We start from the raw sequence: 6,121 nt of genomic DNA on the forward strand, positions 1-6,121 counted from the left end.
ATATTGCTCTAAATAATTATACATTGCATACAAATAATTACATAGTATTCCCATAAATATCCATCTATATTTCTATAGATATATTCTTATAATATATATATAGTCCTAAATATATTGCCTAATTTTGTTTCATTATATATAAGAATGGAGTACGCAGGAAGGGGAAGTATTAGAGGTTGACTGGGAAAAGAGGGAAGGCATGCAATCTTTATGTAAAGTAAAAAAATAATAAATTGAAGGAAAAATAATAAATAAATATATGTATTATTCATTAACTAATAATGTTAATCAAATAGCCCATCATGGAAGAGAGAAAGAAAGTCACAATGGGAGCCAGAACCACCCTAGCTAGCATCCTTAGAATAGTTATAAACTACTTAAAATTTATGAATGACAGAACTATAAGCATTTTGTAAATTTTATATCTCAAAATATCACTCTAAAATCATAACTAATAATTTTATTATATATATACTCAGAGTAAATCTAATAAATATCATACACACACACGTACACACACACACACACACACACACATATATATATATATATATACACACACATACACACACACACACCGTGTGTGTGTGTATATATATATATGTGTGTGTGTGTGTGTATGTGTGTGTGTGTGTATACACACATATATATCAGGGATATGATGTTTGTCAATTTTGAAACAGCAGACAGTACAGTCTCTATTAATCAGGGTCCCTCTAAACCAAAATATAGGAATTACAATGATTTTGACATGAGGATGTCAACAAATGGCATCATACTCATCACCATTAACAATCTCTACATCATCAGTGTTCAATTATTGTCTTTATGGCCTTCACCAGCCTGCTATTTTTAACTTTGGTATAGATGAGTATCCCTAAGTGCTGATGGTCCTTGAAAGTTGTTATATCTCTATGTGGATATATGCTCTCATCTGCAACTAGAAAAGGTGGAAAACCAAACCAAATGTCTAAGGTGTGACCCATTGGTGCATTGTGAAGCTCTCTTAATTTCATGTTATTTGTGTAATTTTCATAATTTATAATTGTGCACAATTTGTATGAATTGTATATATGTATAATTTGCATAATTTTGAGCAATTAGTATATTTTATATAACTTTGAACAAAGATGCAAATGTGATAGGGTTGCATGCACCGAACCCTTCTTATGTTTTTCCACAAGTAAATCATACACACGTCTTTTGTTGCAAGCCCATGAACTTGTGTTTTTGTGACAGAAAAAGCATTTGAAGTAGATATAATTTCTGGAAGGACATTTTACATAAAATTCATTATAAAATGAAACAGACCCATTATGATCATTCTGAATTATTTTAATCCTACTATTCTATTTATTCACCTTTTATTCTCAGTTTTCCTTAAAAGTGGACAGTACATGAGCTGCAAAAGTATACTTAAAAACATCCTCAGACCCAAAGTTAGTAAATGATAAATTAATAGAAAATTCTTCAGATTTTTATTTAAGGTTTTATGACTTGGATCTTGTATGATCTTGCTATGACTACCCACCCCAAACCAATATTTCTTAAAACATTGTAACTATAAAAGCAATTGCATGCTGAGTTACAATCTTAGACTCCTCAGAAAGGCATATACATAATACAAGGCTTTCTAGAAGTTTCTAGGTATGTTTTGAAGATTAAAAAAAAATTAGTCCTGCCTGAAAAGCATGTAAGTTGACTACAGATATTCTCTTCTCTCTGTTCTTCCAGACCTCATTCCTCAGTCTCATATGCAGCTCTGCAACAGAACATTCACTGCCTCAGCCTTGATCTCCAGAGGATGCCAAGGACCATCCTCTCCTAAGCCCTCTCCCCTTCACTCTTTGGTACATGTTAGTTCTCAACTCCATCAGGCAATCCCTCCTAACCTAAAGGGTGCTCCTGACAGGGAAGCAGTTATGCTAGCTACAGACATTCTACTTTACTTTATTTCCTCTAGATCCAATCCCCCAGTCTCATCACCAGTTTAGTATCAGAACACCTGTTGCAGTCTCCCTTTCTTCACTGACTCCATCTCCAGTGGATAAAGAATATCTTCTATTTTACCCTTCTTTCCCTAACTCACCCCATTATCCTAACCTCTATTTTCAGCAAGAATTCCCTTGGAACACATAAGCTAAGCAAGCCAGAGAAACAGGTAAGCTAACTGAAAACCTTCACCACTTACTCCTCTTCTCCAAATCCAATCCACTAGTTTCATCCCTAGCTCTGCAACAGAATATCTGCTGCAGCTGTTTTTCCCCCTCCTACCCTAATCTCCTATGCATCACACAGAACTTCCTCTCCTAACTTTCTTCCCACCACATGAATCCAAACACCATGACAACCACCATCACCACCACTAAAAAAAAACAGTAAAAGTATTGATTCTTGTTAGAATCAACAATCATTAGCTATTGATATCTCTCAACATTAATGGTATCAGTTCCAAAATGTGAAGACACAGACTAATAAAACGGATGTGAAATCCTTCCAATGAATCCAAGAAACACACCTTAACATCAAGGATAAACATTATCTCAGGGTGAAGTGTTGGAAAAAGATATTCTGAGAAATGAAAGTAAAAAGAAACCTAGCATAGCCGTTTTAATATCTGACAAAATAGACTTTAACTCAAAACTACTGAGAGAAGATAGGGAAAGATACCACATATTAGAAAAAGGAAAAATCTACCAAGATGATAGTGATTAGTTGTATTGTTAACATTTACTCCCCAAACACAAGGGCACCCAAGTTTGTAAAAGAGACACTACTACAACTTAAATCATATATTGACCCTTAAACAATGATAGTGGGAAACTTCAATACCCTACTTTCACCAATAAATTGTGAGGACTGAAATGAAAGGAACAAACAAGGAGGTTGAAGGATTAACCACAGAGAGAACCATCTAAATTTGTGTACCATTTGAAGCATATTATAGAAACATAATATAGTTTGTTTATATATATTATTGTCCATATGTATTATATTATGTTATATTACATTACATTATATTACATTACATTACATTATATTATTCCAGTACCTCAAATGGGTTACATATATTTGAGTTGTTGGCCAAAGGAAACTCACAGGAATCCCCAGGATGTTGCCAACCTTATAGGTTGCTCAATTCAACCTGGTGGCAAGATTATATTGCTGAAGAAAACATCTACATGCAACTCATTGAATGTAGAGAAGTCAAAGTGGTACCTACCTATAGCGTCAGCTCTATGAGATAGTTTTCTTCTTACCAGAAGTTATTCGACAAGCTACCAGAGGAGAAACATAAATACCAATCCAGGTACAAACCTTCAATCTATTATAATGTTCATTTTAGAAGATATTGTAGTGCCCTGGTGGCACAAATCTTGTGGGAGTAACCAACCATATCTGATTTGATGCAAAGCCCAGTCTAAAAGATGGAGCACATACCTGGCACTGCTTGGATAACCAAGAACATGTGACTAGGTAGGCCAAAGAAAGAGGAGAAAACAAATTACTACTGTTCAATGAAAATAATGTAACAATAAAATGACTCCCAGTGATGTTCAAGAATACTTATAGATCAGTGTTTTACTCAGCCATCATCAGAGAAGACACTTCTTGAGGCAATAAAAGATAGAATATTACATACCATTAAGAAAGTAATAAAACTAATGAGAAAAAAAAAGGGACATGAAATGAGAAGTGGAAGAAGAGAAAGAAGAACAAAGGAGGAGGAAGAGGAGCAGCAGCAGCAGCATCATCATCAACCCATAGTCACAGGGTTCAAGGTTTTGGAATACTAGAAATAGGTGAACGTACTTCTGGCCTTACATGACACTATCAAGGAACTTTAGGTCAAAAATTAATGTTCTTTACCAAAGTAAAGACTCATGACCTCTCAGTATGTTTCTTGATCTGACACAATTAGATGTGTCACGATCTACTGATTGAATGAGCAATAATTTCCTTGTAAAAGAAGATCTTGCCATATTACCCTTAAGACAATAAAGTCTTCTTTAAGAGAATTTGCAGAATTTGGATGGGTGTAATGATCAACCAGACAACACTTCACTTTGAAGAAGCCTACTTAACCATGCACACCTCTCACTGCATGCCTCACCTCTTTCACTATTTAAAACTTAATATCATGACTGTGATTAGACATCCTCTGAGTTAATAGATCCTTTTTATCTTTTCTTTGTCCAATCTTTTGGGATTCTGAAGCCACTTCTCATGCCGTGCAACTCTACTATTACTATTTGAACAATCTTTTACAAAAATTCCTGTTATTTAGACATGTGCTCTATTTTTGTTTTAAATGTTTTTCATAGATTTTTTTAAAATTACTTGTAAACTCCAGGCTTTGCTATTAATTTCTACATTTATTGTACTGTGATTCAAATGTTTATAACTTTATATTCCATAGGATTTACTTATATTTTCTTTTTCCCCTCTATTTAGTTTGTAAATGTTTTTAATATGTAGTCATTTAAGAATGAGAAATACAAGCAATAGAGATTTATGTTTAAAATATTTAAATGACATTGTGATTAAAAATTCACAAACTAAATAGAGACAAAACAGTATAATTGATGTGATTTAAATGTGTAAATTAATTTAATAGGGCTTATCCATCTGCCTTTGATGAAACTAAATTGCTGCCTGAAATGTAAATATAGTCTTCACTGTTAAAGGATAATTCTATTCAATTTCAGGCTCACTGATGCTAATATAAATACTAGACATATTTGTTTTCGTATCCTTCTTGGGAATTTAAGTAATAATTTGCAAATGATCTTTGCTTCTAATCTTATTACATAGTGGTAATTGGTGGTAGTTCTTCAGGCACTACTGTGATTACTAATTCTACATGAATGCTAATAGTTCATTTATATCACAGATACATATTGAGTACTCTTTGCCATAGTATTATTGGTACTAAGAATACAATTGACATCGAGGCTGTGGTGGCGCACACCTTTAATTCCAGCACTTGGGAGGTAGAGGTAGGTGGATTTCTGAGTTCGAGGCCAGCCTGCTCTACAGAGTGAGTTCCAGGATAGCCAGGGCTACACTGAGAAACCCTGTCTCGAAAAATCAAACCAAACCAAACCAAACCAAACCAAACCAAACAAAACAAAACAAAAAAGATCTTTGAGCATACATGAAGCGTGAGTGCTAAAGAAATTGATAATAATCCCAAGAAAGGCTACAGAATTAAAATATCAGGTAATTATAAATGGGTAAAAGAAAAGAAGACACAGCATTCCCTTTGGGCAGTTTGTAGAAAGATCATTCTATGGAAGATGCCTTGGAGAAAGATGTGTTTGCTCAGAGAGTGAATAAACAAGGCAGCAATTGAATAATTCAATGAAGTACTTTCAAGCCAAAAAAATATTGTGTGCTAATTCTTTGAGGTAAGAGTCTGCCTACATATAAAGCAATCCAGGTGTTTTACAACGTATTTGGTTAGTTATCATTTAATTAAATATGTGGTTTGTTTTTAAATTGTACAGTATTTAGTTGTACATGGTAGTGATGTTACTAAGGAAACTGAGGTTCACTTCTGGAGTTCTAATTCTCAAAAACAACATAATTTAGAAATGGATTCATAAGAATCTTGAAAATAATTTAATAAGTTTTTAAGAAAATAAACAAAAGAATATAAAAGAATATAAATTTATAGCAGCTTCCAATAGGAGAAACTTATACGTGGGATCAAAGTAGATATTGCTTGTTAAGAAAGGAAAAAGCATTCTTAAGAATAGAGTAATAGTTGAGATAGTAGAATGTTTACATGTACTGCAGCTGGGGTAAAGGTGAGTTGGATGGGGACTAGAATGGAAGTATAAGGTTGGAAGGGGGAGGGGAGATGAAATTAAGAGAAGGACTGAGGGGAGAGATACTTAGAATTAAAGGGCATTTGAGGGCCAGTATGGAAACTTAATGTAGCAGGGGACTGGAACCCACCTAGTCCAATTTGTGCTGACCATTCATGGATTTGGATTTAATCCACTGGAATATAGTTGACCCATCAATGCTCATAATATTAAAGAAAACTGACCTCCCTTGACCCAATACCAGCAACTGCCAACAGTTCCTCAGACAATGATTGGAACATTTGGAC

At 34.0% G+C, this 6,121-nt stretch overlaps 1 protein-coding gene across 1 annotated transcript in view; it reads left to right on the top strand.

The window, feature by feature from the left end:
* The window catches only part of LOC116094096 (nucleoporin GLE1-like), a 42,780-nt gene that overhangs the window by 15,163 nt on the left and 21,496 nt on the right, over window positions 1–6,121 (top strand). Inside the window, exons 3-4 of the mRNA XM_031376042.1 lie at window positions 1,735–1,850; window positions 2,116–2,161. The gene's annotated coding sequence lies outside the window, so the exon portion shown is untranslated. The remainder of the gene's footprint in view (window positions 1–1,734; window positions 1,851–2,115; window positions 2,162–6,121) is intronic.

Source organism: Mastomys coucha, chromosome X (genome assembly GCF_008632895.1).
Source record: "Mastomys coucha isolate ucsf_1 chromosome X, UCSF_Mcou_1, whole genome shotgun sequence".
NCBI classification, from domain to species: Eukaryota; Metazoa; Chordata; class Mammalia; order Rodentia; family Muridae; genus Mastomys; species Mastomys coucha.